The sequence below is a fragment of the Rhincodon typus genome, chromosome 33 (assembly GCF_021869965.1).
Source record: "Rhincodon typus isolate 14 chromosome 33, sRhiTyp1.1, whole genome shotgun sequence".
Taxonomy (NCBI): domain Eukaryota; kingdom Metazoa; phylum Chordata; class Chondrichthyes; order Orectolobiformes; family Rhincodontidae; genus Rhincodon; species Rhincodon typus.
In genome coordinates this window covers 14,668,891-14,688,566 of record NC_063364.1, presented here as the reverse complement: position 1 = coordinate 14,688,566, position 19,676 = coordinate 14,668,891, and the positions used below count along the sequence as shown (strand labels likewise).

Here is a 19,676-nt window from a genome sequence, read left to right as displayed (position 1 = left end):
TCTTGGATGGTTCAATTGAACCTGCCTCCACCATATTTCCAGGCAGTGCATTGCATACCGTAACTGCTCGCTGTGTTAAAAAGTCTTTTCTCGCATCACCCTTGCTTCTTTAGTGTGTCACTTTTAACCTACACACCTCTCGTTCTTGTTCGTCTTACAGGTGGGAACAGCTTCTCCCTATTGTCTCTACACAGCCCACTTTGAAAACCTCCATCAAATTCTTTTATTATCACATTTCACTTTGATTAGAAGACAGTACTTGGTTCCTGTGGGTACAATGGCACTGCCCCTACCTCTGGGACAGAAGACCCAGGTTCAAGTCTAACCTGCCTCAGAGGCAGCTCTGGGGTGGGGAAAAAATGGTTCTTGTGGCAATTTCCTTATTTCTGAGTTCAGGTCCCACATCTAGGGAGGGGGTTGGTTAGTTCAGTTGGCTGGTGAGTGATGCTAACAGTGTGGGTTCAATTCCTGCACTGGCTGAGCTTATTCTGAAGGTCTCTCCTCATCCTCCTTCCCCCTCACTTGGGGCAATGGTGACCCTCAAATTAAACCACCACCAGTCATTTCTCTCTCTCATCAGAGAGCAATGGGCAATATGGTCTGGTAAGGCTGTGGCAACTTTGCTTTAATCCGGTAGACGAGTTGATTAGAAATAATTTTTGGACAGTTAAGGGTCTTCAGGAAGAGAAAAACACAACGTGGAAGAAGGCCCAGTAGAAGAGACAGCAAGGAGCTGTAAGCCGGAGGTACTGACTCACCGTCAGTCACATTTAGCTGGTTGCTAAGGTACGGGCGCTCCTGCGGCAGAGAGGTGGAGTCCTGTTACGGGAAGTGATGTTGCACCGACGGAGAAAACCATTTTTGCTCCCAAAAGAGGAAGGATGTGAGATGAATTGAAGTGCATTTAAATTCACGAAGTCTGAGCTGGAGTTGTTTCCGCGTGTAACCAGTGAGTGAGTGAGTGAGTGAGTCAGGGTGAAATTGGCCGAGCTGCAGCAGCGATTCACCAGTGAAGGGGAACAGCTGGCTGGAAGGTAGTTTGTACAATTGTACAACTGATCCCACTTTTTGAAATGTTTACTGCCTGTCAAAGGTTTTAATCTAGTTTAAGGAAGTTTGTTTTAGATTGCTGCAAAATTGAATTCTGTTTGTGACCCTGCTCTGTGAGGAATCCCCTGGTCTGATCTGTTTCAAACAAAGGAAAAGACCTGAAATAGACAAGTTTTTTTTTGACATTGACTCGGTATCTTCTGAAATGAACAGGTTTGTGCTTGTTAAGAATGACGTGGGCTGTGCCACAGGACCTGGGGTATTTTTTTCCCTTCGCCTGCACTTTCTAATTTACCTCCTGGTCCTTTCCAAACTTTGATAGACCAGTGGCATTACTTTGCTCCTTTAAAGTTCATAGCCAGTCGCTCCACACAATTTGAGCGAAGGAACCGGCGTTGCCGTAGTTTGGTACCAATTTCACGGGCCATATCGCATCTTCTAACCCAGGGAGGAGTGAGGTCACTCAAACCTGTAGTTCTTGTGCAATCTGCCTTTAGACTTTGGGGTCTTTTATTTTGTTGTTTAGTGTTTCTTTGTCATCTACCGCGTCCTTAAACATGTGTCTCCCGGCGCAAATTCTGAGTTAAGTTTGGCGTGGGGAGAGGACGTGGCGGGAGGCAAGTGTTTTGGGGGGGTGGGGGGGAACTGGAGATTGCAAGAAAACTGCACTGTTCAAAGATAAAGTACAGGACTCGACATGTCTGCAATATTCGGCTGTGTTTAAAGAGAAACCTGTTAAAAGGATCATTTGCATTTTCCCAAACTGCAGTCTCTCTGCAATAATTCTGTGTTTTGTGTCTCCTGTTAGGGTTTAGAATTGTAACCAGAATCGTTGTGTAAAGCTCTCCAGCCATATCATGGGACTGACGAGCTCTCTTGACGGGCTGCAGTCATGATATTTTTAACCGCCCTGTGTGAGAGACCTTAGATTCTCCTCTGGAGGTGCTGGGTCTTGAATCACGCCTCCTGGCTCAGAGGCAGGGACTTTACCGCCGTGCCACAAGTGCCCTCGTGTTGTGGCTGTTTCAATGCAAGCCTATTACACAGAGCTGCTTAGGGCGCCTGGGGAGTTGTCAGAGAACTAGTAAGTTTCTCACCATGATGCTCCAGTCCATAGCCAGCCTATTTCTTTTTTAACTGACCATCTCAACCGTCTATATTACTGCTTTGAATTGAAAACAAAAAAAAAATGCTGGATATCACAGTGGGTTAGGCAGCATCTGTGGAGAGACAGCAAGCTAACATTTTCAGGTGACCCTTCATTAGTTTTTTTTTCAGCACAGATCCCAGCATCTGCAGTAATTTTCACCCCACATTACTACTTTCCTAGATTTGGAATTACTTGTGTCTATAAAGCTGTAGAACACGTGTGGATCTGCTCTGGTTAAGATGTAAGATGAGTTGTGATGAGATCCCCCATGGATATATGTGCATTGCACCAGCAAGACATTCACATATGTCAATATTGGAACAAATGTTCACTTTTGTCCATTCAAGAAGTGTGTGTAATTTTAACATTAACCAACTTTTTGTTCCAGCATGTTCTCAGCCCTCCACCATTGGTTCTCTGTTTTAAAACGAGCATCCTGAAAATGCTTTCATACAGGTTTTTGTTGAATTGACTTTAGATTTTTTTTAAACAGCAGGTAAATGGGAATGATTCTGTCCCTGATTTTTACAACAGAGACTCTGTTGCACCAGATAAGCGGGCTATTATCATTCATTAACAGCTCACTTGCCTTGCATCACTCCCCATGATGTGTTTTAATGTTTTATTATAATTGCCCTCCCACATTGACTGTAACCAGCCCAACCCTGTGTTGCTCCTTGGGGAAGGTGCAGTACACATTCCAATTAAGACTGGACTAGCATCCATTGCAGCTGTTTTATTTTTCTCCCAAATATCAGGGAAGTTGCTTGAGAGAGGTCCAGATGAGTTGACACTGGCATAAGGATGATGGTCCAAAAAGTTTATGTATGATAGGTTTTGAAAAGGTTGTTGGGTCATGCGCGATGCTGCTTTGATTGTTTTCTTGAGTAACTGTCAGTCAGTCACAGCCACCTTGGAACATTGATAGTTTTCATTTTAAAAACTGAGAGACCTTGTCTTTGAGGCACCCATGTAGTGGGGATGACCTGTTGACCAGAGGTCAACTGTTCTCCCTGTCCTGAGCCAATTTAAAAAAAAATTGTGGCAATCTGGCAACCTTCTCTGCTTGTAAAAACCATAAGATGTAGGTTCTGCCCAAAGAGTCTGCTCCACCATCCATGGGATCATAGTGCTCGACTTGCCAGCCTTTTGCTTATAACTACCGATTTCCATACAGATTTAAAATTATTTTTGGCTTTCGGCTGTCAGCCTCCAAATAAAATCATTAAATAAATGATTGGTTGAATTAATTTTCAGAATGTTGTTGGAATCTGTTGTGCATCTGGAACCCTTTAGGGTGTGGTTTTATCGACATTTTTTGCTGGTGCCTGTCACCCCTTCACAGACAGTTTGAACGTTGATGGTGACTAATGCTGGTCCCGTTTCTTATCACCAGAGTCCCGAAGATAAGTCCTGGGAAGACTGACAGACTTCCTGAAGGTAACAGTCATAGTTATTCAGTTATTTCATTTTGATTTCTTGTTGACACGTGTACCTAGGTACAGTGACATGTTTTGTTTTGCGTGCAATACAGGCAGATCATATCATTCAAAGTACATGAGGGTAATAGAACAGAACGAGGAATATAATGTTACAGCTGTAGAAAGGCTCACAAACAGTGCGATCAACATTAAATTTAAACATTGAGAGGTTCATTCGGAAGCCTAATAACAGCGGGGAAGAAGATGTTCTTGAATCTGTTGGTACGTGTGTTTAAGCTTTTGTATCTTCTGCCCGACAGAAGAGATTATAACCAGGGTGAGAGGGGTCTTTGATTATGTTGGCTATCTTCCTGAGGCAGTGAGGTGTATAGATGGAGTCATTGGATGGAAGGTTGGCTTGTGTGACGGACTGGGCTGTGTTTGCAATTCTCTGTAGTTTCTTGCGGTCCTGGGCAGAGCAATTGCCGTACCAAGCTGTGATGAATCCGGACATGCTAAATTTCCTTAGCCTCCTGAGGAAGTGGATGTGTTGCTGTGGTTTCTTGACTGTAACATCAACGTGGGTGGACTAGGACAGATTGTCGGTGACCATCATTCCTTAGGAACTTGATGCTCTCTACCAAGTCCACCACAGCACCATTGATGTGGACAGGAGTGTGGCCTCCACTCTACTTCCTGAAGTCAATGACCAGCTTTTTCATTTTGCTGACATTGAGGGAGAGATTGTTATCTCTGCACCATGCCACCAAACACTGGATCTCTTTCCTGTATTAAGTTAATGTGTGTTCCTCCTGGTTCTGCAAGATGATTTTCAACTGCTATTTTAATTCAAAAATATCACTTTCTTTAGCCTCAGCTACCACAAAGCAATCCTGAAGGCCGGCGCTGACAAGCAAGAGAAAGAAGGGCTCAGGTACAAAGGGAGCAAATTACTGGAGGTCCTAGTGGAGTCTGGGAATTGCAGAGGCAAACTTAAGAAAGCAATTTGGAGAGCAAAAAGGGTCATGAGAAAACACCGGTGGGTAAAATTAGGGAGAATCCCAAGATATCCTGTAAGTGTATCAACAGGAGGAGGATAACCAGGGAGAGAGTAGGGTGTATTAGGGAGGAATCTGTGGGAGGAGCTGGAGGACATTGATAAGGTGTTAAACGAGTGCTTCACTTCTGTCATCACTTGGGAGAAGAAGGTACAAAAATTCAGGCAGAGATTCATGGAGCAGTTTGCCACACAGTGAGGGGGTACTGGAGGTTTTGATGGGTTTAGCAGAGGACAAATCCAGGTCTGGATGAGTTGCTGTGGGAGGTGAGGGAGACAGTTTTTAATTTTTAACCCATATTTTTTAATCCACAGCGGAGGTAACAGGGGACTGGAGCACTGCTAACGTGGTTCCACTTTTCAAGAAGAGTGGTAGAAATAAATCAGGGAATTACTGACCTGTGAGTCTCGCATCAGTGGTAGGGAAACAACTGGAGAAAATTCTGAAGGAGAGACTGAATCTCAACTTGGAGAGGCAAGGTTTGATCAGAGATAGTCAGCAAGGCTTTGTTAGAGAGAGGCCATGCCTAACAAATTAAATTAAAAGTTTCCAAGAAGGTTAGCAGGTTTGTAGTTGATGGTGTTTATAGGGATTTCAGCAGAACTTTTGACCGTGTCCCCAATGGGAGACTGACAAAGATAGTAAAGCACATGGATTCAGGGTAATTTGGCAAGATGGATCAAAAATTTGCTTACTGGTAGGCAATAGAGTGTAGTGGTAGAAGGTTATTTCTGTGATTGGAGGCCGGTGTACCACAGGGACTGGTGCTGGGCTCTTGTTGTTCATGATATATATAAACAATATTGTTGAAAATGTAGGGGGGTTGGGGGAGATGGTAAGTAAGCTTGGGGATGACACTGAGATTGGCGGTGGTTAATAGTGAGGAGGATGGTGTTTAGGTTAGAGGAGGATACTGAGGGATTGGTCAGATGGGCAGATGGAACTTCACTCTAAAAAATATGAGTAATACACTTTGGAAGAAGTGACAAGACAAGGAAGTACTTGATGTATGGCAGACCACCTCAGGAACAGGGCGATCTCGGGCTTTTTGCCCACAGATCCCTGATGACTGCAGGATAGGTTAACAGGGTGGTTAAGAAGGCATACAGGACATGCCTTTATCAGTCATGCCGTGGGTTATAAGAGCAGGGAAGTTATGCTAGAGCTGTACGAAACTCTGGTTAGTCCACAGCTGGAGTACTGTATGCAGTTCTGGTCACCACACCATAGGGAGGATGTGATTGCACTGGAGGGGATGCAGAGGAGATTCACCAGGATGTTGCCTGGATTGGAGTATTTTCTCTATGAAAAGAAGCTCATTAGACTCACCTTTTTTTTAAAGGGAAGGTTGAGAAGGGATCTGATTTGAGGGCATGGACAGGGTGGTTAGGAAGCAGCTGTGCGCCTTTGTTCAAGGGTCAATAATGAGGAGGCATAACTTTTAAGGTGAAAGGTAGCAGGCTTAGAAGGGATTTGAGACAAAAGCTTTTTTTGATAGGCATCTGGAAGGAGAGTAGAAGTGGGAAACTTCGCAACCTTTTTAAAAAAAATACTTGAATGAGCACTTGAAATGTCATAACATTCAAGGCTGAGGGCCATGGGCTGGAAAGTGAGATCACTGTAGATAGGTTTGACTGATCAATTTCTGTCAGGATCCCTAAACTTTATAATGATTTGCATTTGACCCAGATGGGAACCAGGATGCTTGGAAAAACGATTTGACTCTGTTTTGGATCAAACTGTGCATTTCAACATGTCCTTGAAGTGCAAGATGTTGGCCCCTGGAACTGGGCTGTGCTCCGTTTGTAAAATAGATTTCGCAAGGTACTATTTCTACCCTGTTATCCCGGGGTTATTTGTCCATTTCAGCAATACACTGCCGCCACAATGCTGTCCACCCAAATCTCGCATCTCCTCTCTCTTAAAGGCTTTGTTTCCATCTGAAATGGGCGCTTACGCATTTGTTAATTGGACAATGATAATTTGTTTTCTCTTGTGGCCTTGTGTTTCTTAAACCCTGAATGATGCTCTTGGTAACACTGTCCCTCCCATTATGCCAGCAGAAGTCAACCAATGATAGTAGGAACTGCAGATGCTGGAGAATCCGAGACAACAAGGTGCAGGGCTGGATGAACACAGCAGGCCAATCTCTGCTCCTAGAGCAGAGATTGGCCTGCTGTGTTCATCCAGCCCTGCACCTTGTTGTCTCGAAGTCAACCAATGTGTCTGTGTGGCTTTAGCTGCAGACTGCCTGAGAGGGAACGCTCATCATTTGTTCAGATTTTGGTGCTGTTGTTTCCAGGCAACCAGGAGCTGACCATATATTAAAGAATGTAAATGTGGTTTATTTAAATTACCTCTTTCACATATAAACAGTGTGCTTTCTAAACTGATTAAAAACTCTATTTATTGGGTACGGTCAAACTAAAATCTAGTCTGTGATCCATTGAGTGGCAAATTAGGAAATCTTCTCTGTTAACATTTTTTTTACTATTCTTGGCTGTGAATTGTTTTGAAGTATTTTCACTGGGCTGGGTCTGCTTCCCCCTCTCTGTCCAGAATTCTGAGATGTCAAAATGCTGGTAGTTCATAGACCCAGGAAGATGAGCCCAGAATTTAATAGACCAGCCTGCCCAGCATTGCACAAGGAGGATGGTCTGAAGATCTCTCCCCTGCCTTATTGCAGGTTTTGCCATTACACAGGGGAAGTAAAGAGCGGTTCCTGCAGCTGGAGTTGGTTTGAAATCCAGCACTGACACCAGCCAGATGTCTTGTCTTCCTTCCTCCCAGTCCAGCAGGGTGTTACTATGGGCTTTGAAAGGACGTCTCTGAGGCGTACTATCTTGCACCATATTTGATAACGGTGCCAATTTAAATTGTGGGGTAAACATGAATCAGGAATACACTTTATTCAGTGTTATAAAGGGGTAAGTGAACAGGAACAGGATAGAGCTGGTTAGTTCACTTGTTGAGATGACGTGCATGTGGTTCAATTCCCAATCCAGTTGGTGTAGGTATTTGGAACTATCTTGCTCACCTTGTGCTTGATGTGCAGTGGTTCCCTTCAAGCTACACAACCAATTGTCACATATTTTATCAGGAAAAGATGCTTATGGTCCATGTGAACTGTGGCCTAAATATCTGAATGAATGGGAACATATTCCCCCTCCCCCATGATTCCCAGATGTTTGTGCCAGTTATCCACTGCTTTCTGTGACGAATATGGAAAAAGGTTGCATTATGATAAAGAATTTGCATTGACAGTGTAAATTCCAGTGGATGTTACAGCTTTACCATTGTTTCAATGGATTAGTTTGAAGTCGCTCACACTGGGGAGGTATCGCTGTACGTTCACTCTAGGAGGCAGAAGGGGGAGTTGAGCTGTGGGTTATGCATGTGCGACTGTTCAACCTTAAAGGGAGAACTAATGAAAAGTGGATGCTCTAGAGTGCTGAGAAAGTCAGTGAGATGTGGGGGAAGTCAACAGGGGCCCATAAGGTTGTGGTTGGGGCTGAGAATAGGGAGGTTTACTTTGCATTGGACAATGCTGTATCTGATGGAAGTATCCCCAGATGCTAGGTGACTGAAATGGGTCATAAATAGAATTTCTCTGCAGGAGACATTCTTTAAGAAAATAGAATTTTTGTTGTAAAATATATTAAGATTTACTTTTGTGTGAAATGCTCAGATGCAGAGTTGACTTTAATGCGCTGGAACTGGCAGCATGCTCTGTTAGTGCTTGGGCCACAGCCATTTACTCCAATGACTTGAGTAGTTTTGCTTTGAACATCATTGAAAACTTGGACAACTCCATCCCTTTAGAAAGCAGTTGTGACTGTGGCCTGAGCAGGGGAGCTCTGATGGGGAAGAGACCGTTTTTCACAAAGGCTGATGGGAGAATCACATGGCTAAGGCCGGAGCTTGGTGGACCATGGAGCTGGGTGGGTACAGAATTCCCTGAGGCTGGTTCCATGCCGCGATCCCAACTCCTGACCATTCCCAGGAGGCTGGATTAGGAGAGGAATGGCTGGCTACCTGCTCACAAGCTTGTCAGCTCAATCCAAATACTCAATTAACATAATTAATCAGAGGCCGATGAGCTGGATGTTTCAGTTGGGCAACAAAACTCAAGGCTGCCTCCTGGCTGCAGACTGGGGCTTGCAAATGAGGGACCTTCATCTTTTTGAAGCTTCCTTCGCAACCCCCAACCCCCGACCAAAAATAACTGGGAATGGTCAGGAGTTGGGATCACGGCATGGAACCAGCCTCAGAGAATTCTGTACCCACCAAGCTCCATGGTCCACCAAGCTCCGGCCTTAGCCATCTGATTCTCCCATCAGCCTTTGTGAAAAACGGTCTCTTTCCCCATCACAGCTCCCCTGCTCAGGCCACAGTCACAACTGCTTTCTAAAGGGACGGAGTTGTCCAAGCTTTCAATGATATTCAAAGCAAAACTACTCAAGTCACTGTAGCTACTCTGCTCCAATTGCAGCTGAGACTTGTTTTGAGGTGAGATTCCTCCCGTACCTATGCTGCTCCAGCAACTGTGACCCTCTCTTTACTTACTGTATTGGAAAATAAAATGCTGAGATGACGCCTCAAGATGGGGACACTGTTTCTCTGCGCAGAGAGGATGTGGAATTCTGTGCTGCAGAAAGCAGGTGAACCCGAAACATTGAATGTTTTCGGGAAGGAGTTAGATTTGGTTCCTATGGCTAAAAGGATCAAGGATATGGGGAGAAAGCGGGAACAGGGCACTGAGTCGGACAATCAGTCACAATCATGTTCAATGGCTAGACAGGCTTGAGGGGCCGAATGGCCTATTCCTGCTCCTAGTTTCTATCTGTGTTTCTTCAGTACCTGAACTGCAGGCTGGAACTCCTTCTGTGCTGGAAGATCTTCTATTGGCCGGGTGGTTCCAGTCGGCAGTGAGAGGTTACTGCCTGTCGTTGGGGTCCTGACTCCAGATGGAAAGTTCTGCCTCCTGGTGCTCACTTTGCACTTTCTATTTACAAATTCTCAGGCAACTGTGTCCAGGGCCCCAAGTGAAGGCTTGGACGGACCAGAGTTTGGATAACCTGTATTCCATACCCTGATCAGGGTATGAATGTTAGACACTGCCTGCCGTACGAGTATGGGTTAGATTGACCCACTGGGGTTGTGTTCTGTTGGATGAAGGCTTATTGCCTCATTCACTTTACAGTGTTATTGCCATTATGAAAAGAGGCCACAGGTTATTAGGTGAAGCTGGCAGAAGAATTTTATTTGCTTTGGAACAATAGGGTCATGGTCTTGAACCTTATCTTGCCTTGTGCAGTTTCCTGAAAAATCCTGGCAAATAGTTCTCTTGGCTAAATAATGTTAAGAATATTAGGCAACTGTGGGTTATCTAATGTTGAATGATGGGCTGCTCTGCATATATTGTCCCACCGGGGGTGGGGAAAGCAAGTAGTGGCCTGAACCACTATAATCACTAAATTGCCTGTGAAAATAAGTTTGTTGTGTGAGCTAGGAATATGAGTTTAATTTAGATAAATGCATTTTGGTAAGACAAACCAGAGCAGAACTTACACAGTTCATGGTTGGGCCCTGGGGAGTGTTGTCAAACAGATAGACCTAGGGTTGCAGATACATAATTCCTTGATTCCTTGAAAGTGGTGTCACAGGTAGACAGGGTGGTGAAGAAGGCATTTGGTATGCTGGCCTTCATTAGTCAGAGCATTGAGTATAGGAGTTTGGGACATCATGTTAACAGCTGCTCAAGACTGGTGAGGACATGTTTGGAGTACTGCATTCAATTCCGGTTGCCCTGCCATATTTAAAAGGGGCCTAAGGGGTAATATTTTCATACAGAGGGTGGTGTGTGTATGGAACAAGCTGCGAGAGGAAGTGTTAGAGGCAGGTACATTACAACATTTAAATAGCATCTGGATGGATACATAATAGGAGAGGTTTAGAGGCATATGGGCTGAATGCTGGCAAATACAACTTGTTCAATTTAGGAAACCTGGTTGGCATGGGCAGATTGGGCTGATGGGTCTGTTGCCGTGCTGTAAGACCCTATCTTTATGCTGCTGTGCTGTTTTAAGATGGCTGTCAGGAATAGCAGCTGGACTGGAATCAACCAGAGAGCAGGGAGGTTCGACCTGGTATTGTTTAATGTGATAGGTTTAATTAAGTAAAAGCACTGCTTGTTGATAGTGACTATAATATGATTGAATTTTCTGTCCAGTTTGAAAGGGAGAAGTGTGGGTCTGAGACTAAAATTTTAAATGTAAATAGGGCAACTCTGGGTAAAAGTTGAACCATGTGAAGCAAACTAGAATTAGTATGGGGGGGGGGTAGATCAAAAGTCAAGCAATGGCAGACATTTAAGGGAATATTTCAGGAATACTCAGAATTTTAGAAAGAAAAATTCTTAGGACAGGACTTAACTGCTCTATGTAACCATGGATGGCAAGGAAAGCTTCAGACTTGAGGAAAAGGCACAAAGATCAGTGGCAGGGTCAGATAATTGCGCAGGAGCTAAAGAATGGCAATGAAAGATTAATTAAGGGAGAGAAATGAGACTGAGAGGAACATATAAAAATTGACAGCCAGTATTTCTACTAGTCCTTTAAAAAGGACAAGAATAAGTCAAGTGAGGGCTGCTTTTCCAAATGAGAACTGAGTGTTTAATCATAGATAACAAGGCAATGGCGGATGAAACAATCAAATATTTTGCTTCTGTCTTCATTCGAAAACTGTCCCATCAGGCTTCTTATGGTGCAGTGGTAGTGTTCCTACCTTTGAGCCAGGTGGGACGAGGTTAAGTCCTGCCTGCTCCAGGGAGTGTCATGATATCTCTGAACAGTGATTAAAAAATATATACAAAAACTCTTCCAGTATTAGCTGTAAATCAGGAGGTGGAAGGGAGAGAACTTGGTCAAATTATAGTAACAAGGGAAGTGTTACTGAGCGAACTGGTGGGACTGCAGGCTGATAAGTCCCTGGGTACTGATGGACTTGGTCATAAGGCCTTCAAAGTGGTGACTAATGAGGTAGTAGATGAATTGGTGTTAATTTTCCAAAATTTGGTAGAATTTGGAAAGGTTCCATCAGATTGGGAACTAATGAGTATAACTCCTGTATTCAAGAAGGGAGAGAGGCAGAGGAAAGGAAATATGGCCTTGTCAGCTCGAAGTCTGTCTCTCTGTCATGGGGAAAGGGTCAGAATTGATCAGGTTTAAAGAGGTTATAGCTGGGTACATTGAAGAACTCAAAATAATCAGGAGAGACTCAGCATGGTTTTGTGGAGGGGAAATTGTGTTTGGCTGGTAAGAGACAAAAATTAAGATAAATTTTTTAAAAAGTGTGCTTTTGATAGGTATCACACAGAAAATACAATGGAGAGCCAAACTGAATACAGAAGGTTCTTCAGGGAGCTGAGAAAGCAGAGAGATTATGAAAAAAGAAAATCCAAAGCCTTTTATAAGCTCATCAATAATAGAATGGTGGCAGGAGGAGGAGTACGGCTGATTAGGGACGAAAAAGGGGATTTACACTTTGGGATGTGGCTGCAGTGTTAAATGAATACTTTGCGTGAGTCATTTATTTATGACAGATGCTACCCAGGCCAATGTGCCAGAGGAGGAAACTCCATCACTAGACGATATAAAATTGATAAACAGGAGGTTTGGATAAACTGTTGGTACTTAAAGCTGATAAGGCACCTGGAACTGTTGAGCTGCATCTAGAGCTATTGAGAAAATGACAGTGGAAATTGCTGAGACAATAGCAATAATTTTGAAATTTTCCTTGGATTTGCGGCTGGTTCCTGAGAATTGAAGAATTGCAAACAGGACGCAGCAGTTCAAAAAAATGTTGTAAGGGTCAGCCCTGTAATTACAGTCCAGTCAGTTTAACTTTGGTGATGGGACAACTTCTAGAAACCATTGATCAGGTTAGAACGAATAGTCGCATAAATTAATTTTGGAGGAATTAGCATAGATTTTGTGTTTAGCTAACTTGGAGTGTTTTGACGAGGTAATAAAGCAGGGTGATGAGGGGGGAAATCTGTTGATGTTGTGTTCAAGGACTTCAAAAGGTTTATGATACAGTGCCAGACAACTTGTGAGGAATATTTTATAGATCATGGAATAAAGTGACAGTAGTAATATGAATATAAAACTGGCTAAGGTATGGCAAACAGAGGATAATGGTTAATGGATTAAACTGGATGAAAGTTTGTTGTAGAGATCCTCAGGGTTTCGTATTGGGATTTTTGCTTTTCCTGATAGATGACAAAAACATGGGAGAATTGTGAGCTGTGAGGGGGGGACATTAGAGAATTTCAAAAAAACATTGACAAGTTGGTAGAGTGAGTGGATAGGTGGCAGATAAAATTCTATGTGAAGATGTGTGAGGCGATCAACTTTGGTACAAAGAACATGGACAGACTGTATAAAACAAAAGATATACAGAAGCAGAGATCTGAGTGCATACTTGCATGTAATTAAAGGTGGTAGGTCAAGTAGAAAGAGCTGTTAATAAAGCATTCAGTAATCTGGACTTTACTGATAGGACTGTAGAAAACAATAGCAGGGAAACTATGATGAACTTGTATAAGATCTTAGTTGGTGTATTGTGTACAATTCTGGGCACCATACTATGGGAAGATGTGAATGCATTGGAGAGAGTGCAGAAGAGGTCCATGAGAATGGTTCCAGGGATGAGAAACATTTTTATTATGAAGATAGATTGGCAAAGTTGTGATTTGTTTATCTTGGAGATGCAAAGGCTAAGTGGAGATTTGTTTGAAGTTTTTAAAATCGAGGGAGATCTGTACAGCATAGGTAGGAAGTGACTTGCTGCTTGTAAAAGAATTGAGAACCAGAAGGTACAGATTTTTAAACTGTTTTGTGCAAGAAGCAAATGCAAGATGATTAAATTTATTCATGTAGCAAATGGTGAGGATCTAGAAGTAAGTGGTGGAGGCTATGTTCATTTGAGGCGTCCAAGAGATCACTTGATAATTAAATAGAAACAACATGCAGGGTTGTGGGGGGAAAAGGCAGAAGACTGATAATAAGATAAATTTCTCAGAGACTGGTTAGAGACCTGATGAGTAAATAATCTTCTTTGCTGTAACAGTTTTAAGATTCAGTGATAAAAGTAACGGTGTTGTATCTCAGTTGTATAGGATATTGGTGAGACAACATCTCGAATACTGTGGGCAGTTGTAGATTGTTTATTTACAGAAGGGTACAGATGTAGGGGTTGATGATTTGGAAATGGTTTTCTAGATTAATATCTGAAATGAGCAGGTCGTTTTCTGAGGATAGTTTAAACAGGCTCGGCTCGTTTCCAGGAACAAAAACAGAAGTTGCTGGAAAAACTCAGCAGGTCCAGCAGCACCTGTGAAGGAAAATCTGAGTTAGTGTTTTGGGTCCAGTGAACATTCCTCAGATCTGAGGGCTTGCTTCCACTAGAGTTTAGAAGGATGAGGGCTGACCTGATTGTTGTCTGTAAGTGTACTGAATGATCTTAGTGAGGTCGATATGGAAAGGAAGTTTCCTCTTGTTACTGAGTTCAGAATTAACAGACACTGTTTTAATATGAACGGAGATGAAGGGAATTATTTTTTAGAGGTTTGTGTAACTTTGAAACTCACTCTGCTTCAGAAGGCAGTGGAGGTGGTGTCATTGCATATTTTTAAGGCAGAGGGGGATTCTTGTTCAGCAGGGGAATCGAAGGTTCTCGGGGTTAGTAGGGAATGTGGAATTTGAGAAAGAAACAGATCAGCCTTGATCTCTGAGTTGCAGAGCAGACTGAAGGGCCATATGGCCTACATCTGCTCCAAATTTGTTTGAGTCTATGACTCTATATGGACCATCGTCCTTGATCTCCCAACTCTCAGTATAGTCATCAGTTGTTCTTGTCTTCTATAATTGCTTAATGATGGGATTCAATGCATGGAGATCATATTAATTAATTTCTGACATTTTTTGGGTTGTATACAGTGACTTGCTTTCTGGTTCTGGGGTTAAGACACGAATAAAAAGTTGGCAAAGATGATCCCACAAAAACCAGGAACAGGAGCTAGCCATTCGGCCTCTCGAGCCTGTTCCATTTAAGTAAGATCATATCAGGATCTTTTGTGCTTCAATAACATTACATCTCTTTTTTATTTTCTAAACTCCAAAAGGTACAGGCTTAACCTATCCTCAAGATAGCTCCTTGATTCCTGGAAATGGTTAAGTGAAGGTTCTCTGAAATGCTTCTATAAAACATTTCTATAAAATTCTTTTATCTCCTTCCTGAACTTATTGGTCACCTCAGTATTCCCTGGGTATGAATGCAAAGCATTATTCCAAATTTCAGCCTTGATTTAGTTGGTAGCATCTTTGCTTCTGAGTTACAATTGGCAGATTCAAACACCATTCAAAGATCCATGATGACCCTGCAATGCAGTTATGAGGGGATTATCCACATTGTCATGGCCAACATTTATCCCAATCAACATCACACCTACTAACAGATTTATCAGTTAATACCATATCACTGGTGCAGGAGTTTGTTGGCTGCTGTGTCTCCTGCATTACAGCAGTGAATAAATACCAAAAGGTGGTGCGTTAATTGTTAAGCACTTTGCATGTTTTGGTGAAAGGTGCTTTATAAATGCAAGTTTTTTTTAAAAAAAATGTCTAATCTTCAAAAAATGTTTCAGTGGGAAACATTTGCTTTTAAGTGCTGACATTTAAAGAAATTTTTTGAATGAAACGCAGAACGGACTTTCTGTATAAATGTTACAAGCCAAGTCTTGGATTGAAATTAAAAACTTTCAATAGATGACCAACTGACATTGTACCATGCTCTTTTCTTTTTAAACTTAGATCTCCGATCCTACATCTTGACCGCCAGATGGCCATTTTACTTTCTTTTCTAATAAACCTGTTCATAAATATTCTTGTGTACCTCTGGAGCAGGTGGGAGTTGAACCCAGGGTTTCTGCTCCAAAGGCAGGGACACCTACCATAGTGCCACAAGAGCCCTACAATAGCCTTATTGTAGTTCCCTGGTTGATAGCTCAAATATAGTTGAACTAGATTGGAACACTGATACGCTGAATCCAAATTAAGGAGGAGTAGGCCTTTCTGTCTGTTGAACCTGTTCCACTGTTAAATTAGATCATGGCTTATCTGTCTTAATGCAACTTTCCCACGTGATCGTCATATGTTTTAGTGTAATCAATATCCTGAAATATAGCAATTTCTGTTGTGTCTGTGCTTAGTGATAGAACTTTCATAGCTTTCTGGTAAAGAATTCCAAAGGTTCACCCCTTTCTGAAGAAATTCCTGTTTAAATCCGTCTCGGAGTAAGGGGTAGGTAGTTTAAAATTCTGTCCCCTGGTTCTTCGACACAAACTGTCTTTAACTTATGAACCCAGCTCTATAATATGAGTCCTGGCTTCAAATCTCTTAACTTCCTGACTCGCCCTCCTACACTGACTAATTAACTTCCTCTCTTAATTGGTCCTAATCATTCACTTCCCATCCTTGCCACATGAAGTTGGTGGGGACAAGTCGGTGAGTTTTATTTTCTCCTCTTTCCTTCCAATGATTGCCTCTTGACATTAAAACCTTATTTAACGACTTGCAGCATAACTTCCCGAGCTGCTTTTTCCAAAGTGATTAAAATGAACGTTTTGTACTTTATCCTTTTTTTTTTTTGTTTTGATTACTGTCCAAATCTTTGGAGACTTCTGTATTTTTCTTCTGAGCAAGGATGTGAGCTTTAGATGTACGTGGCTGATGAAGCCAGTTACAGAGATCTGTGCTGAACATCTGTTGGAACCAAACCAAATTCATCTTTGAATTTATGTTGCATCTCTCATAACTTTTGAGATGCTCCAAGTGTTGTGTTACATCTCACAGTTTGGTGTACCTTTTAAAAGATGTGTTCATGATTCCATCACTTCATGAAAGTTTGTGACCTGAGGCTATAAAGATTTCATATTGCATCTTACCCAGGAGTGAGTTGAATCATGACACCAAGATACTTCCAGTAGACTATCAATGCTTTCTGTTGTAATCTAATGTTTGAGTATAATAGCTATAATAAAAGTCTGTTGGATTCTTTAATACCATTATAACAAATACAGTTTCCTGTGTTAAGAAGGATAACCTGAGTGATACTTCAGGTAAAATAACTGCTGACTAACCTTTGTTCTTTGAAATGTTGCTGTTGCTGGAATTTGGGAAATGTGATAGCCAATTTGCAAACTCCCACAAACAGCAATGAGCTGATGACCATGTAACCTATTGACATTGATCGAGGGATAAATATGGGATGTGCACAAGGACAAACTCTCCCTTGGGCGTCCTGGAAACAATGCCAAATAATTTTTTGTCTCGCCTGGAAGGCAGACATTTAACATCTCGTCCACAAGACTGCACCTCTGACAGTGCAGCCTTTCTTGGTGCTGTGCATTAATGCCAGCCCAGCTGATGGTTCTGGAGTACAACTTGAACCAATCTCCCTCTCCATCTGCATCACTGAGGAATTCTCCAGTAAGTCTCAAGCTCTACTCTCACTTTGTATGTCATAGAGTTATAGACATGTACACCATGGAAACAGACCCTCCGGTTCAACTCGTCCGTGCTGACCACATACCTGAAATTAATCCAGTCCCATTTGCTAGCATTTGGTCCATATCCCTCTAAACCTTTCCTATTCATGTACCCACCCGGATGCCTTTTAAATGTTGTAATAGTATCAGCCTCCACCACTTGCAACTCATTCCATACAACCACCGCCCTCCATGTGAAAGAGTTGCCCCTTAGGTCCCTTTTAAATCTTTCCCCTCTCACCTTAAACCTATTCCCTCTAGTTTTGGACTCCCCTACCGTGGGGAAAAAGACCTTGGTTCTTCACCCTAACTGTGCCCATCATGATTTTAGAAACCTCTATAAGGTCCCATAGAACACAACAACTTCCCTCAAATATTTTCTGGCCTTACTGAGCCACTTTCAGCTAGTAAATAGATGGTTTAATGCTGTCTTTCAGTGAGGCACCTCGCAGTCTTTCAGTATAGTTTACAAATTGTATAAACCAGCTCTCAATGAGCTCAGCAGCAGCTATTGCAGTTAAAGCACCGCAACCTCAAGTGAATAGTCATTGGTCCTTCAATGATGACCATTTAGGAAAAGAGCAGATGTTTCCTCTGTCACTTTAAAAGAAATGATTATCAACAAAATCTGCTTCAAGTGTTTGGCAGTCACTTTCTACGCACTCCCAACTAATGACATTCATTTCTGATCCGCTACGAGTAAGGTCCTGAGAGAGAAAAAAGGCATTAATATAACAGCAACTTGCATTTATGCAATATCTTTAATACAATAAACTGCACCTATCAACTGGGATGGACGTGTGTGTAGGGGGTCGTTAGCTTATTCGGCAGGAAGGCTGGTTTGTGATGCAGAGTGATACCTACAGTGTGGGTTCAATTCCTGCATCAGCTGAGGTTACCATGAAGGACTCTCCTTCTCAACCTTTTCCCTCACCTGACGCACGGTGACCCTCTGGTTAAACCATCACCGTGTCTCTCCCTCTTTAGTGAAGGAGCAGCCCTATGGTCTTTGGCAACTTTTACCTTTTACTTGTAGGTACATGAAAACCAGTTTAAGTTCAACCACTTTTGTGCTTGAAGCATAATTTGAAGATGTTTTCTTTAACCTGGTTTGTTCAGGTTTAGGATCCTTTCAAACAAGCTGAGGCCCCGAGAGAAGACCAGTAACTTTTTTTTTGTTTTTACTTTAGCCATGAATAAATAAGTAGCTTTGAACCCAGGAAAGGGCCTAATCTCTTCTCACTGTGCTGTGTTGTTTTATGTTTCAGGTTTTTTCAAAAAAAAATTAGAAATGTTTTTTTTTGAAACATTAGTGACTTGCACAGAGACCTTGGCCTCATATTTGTCACGTCTGAAGACTGCAGTATTATCAGCTGTTTACTCTGTCCTTCAGTTTAACATTTCCAGCTCCACAAAATGAGTCATGCTATATCCTGTTAGAATGTTTTCTTTCTTCAGAAGCGAGTCTGGACTGAATACAGGCCTTTATCTCTCATCTCAACGTGGTAATTCTGTAAATTGATTTGGAGGTACTGCTTGCTATGGCAACCTGTGTAGAACTGTGGATAATACTATGGGTTAGAATGAACAATCTTTTTAAAAAAATGCTCGCTTTTTTTGCTTTTGTAGAATGACTGACTGCATGCCCACAAAAAATGGGGTTCCACTAGTTGTTAGTTTGGTATTTTGACCAGAGGTGATTCCTGGCTTCCTTTCTATTTTGGGTTTGCAGCCTGGAAAAATGACTCCCAAACATTTGCAGGTGGTGGGGGGTGGGGGAGGTGTTTGCTTTAATTCCAAATTTGTAGCAAATACTGCGGAGAGATGAAGGATAGGAAGAGGACATTAGCTTCACTGTCCTATTGTTTGTTTTTTTTCCAGGTCTTCTCTCTCTGGGTCCAGTCCTCACCTGGAAGTCTTCCAATACTGACCAGGTAATTCAGTTCCTCCTTTTGTTTTCCCTTCTGGTATCTGTGAATTGATTCAGTGGTTTTGGTTGCTATGGCAATGGTCCATGTTGGACAATGAGTGAAATGGCTTTCTTGAAATACTCTGCAATGAGATGTTTTGCACTATGTAGAAAGGAAAACTTGCTGAAAGGAATTTCCTGAGACATCGGCTTTATTTGGCGTAATGACTACAATTTCAAATGACTGCAACTGCGAAAGTCTTTACTAATTTTCACAAAGTAACACTTGAATTTACATAGCACTCTTCACAGTTGTAAGGCCACTTTAAAACTCTATGGAGCCATTGAAATACTTTTTGAAGTGTAATCGATGTACTGTGGGAAATGCGACAGGTCATTTTGTACTCAGTACACTCTCACAGACAATAAACGAGGCTTTTTGTTCCCCTAATCATTTGTGAAATGAGTGTTTCTGGGT

The 19,676-nt window shown here is 42.2% G+C and overlaps 1 protein-coding gene across 6 annotated transcripts in view; it reads left to right on the top strand.

Annotated features, from left to right (window-relative positions):
- The first annotated feature begins 831 nt into the window (after positions 1–831).
- The window catches only part of rab27a (RAB27A, member RAS oncogene family), a 115,459-nt gene continuing 96,614 nt past the window's right edge, over positions 832–19,676 (top strand). Inside the window, exons 1-3 of one of the 6 annotated variants that reach the window (XM_048615989.1) lie at positions 832–1,034; positions 3,597–3,640; positions 19,171–19,223. The gene's annotated coding sequence lies outside the window, so the exon portion shown is untranslated. The other 5 variants (XM_048615990.1, XM_048615991.1, XM_048615993.1 and 2 more) reach the window with 5 other exon arrangements.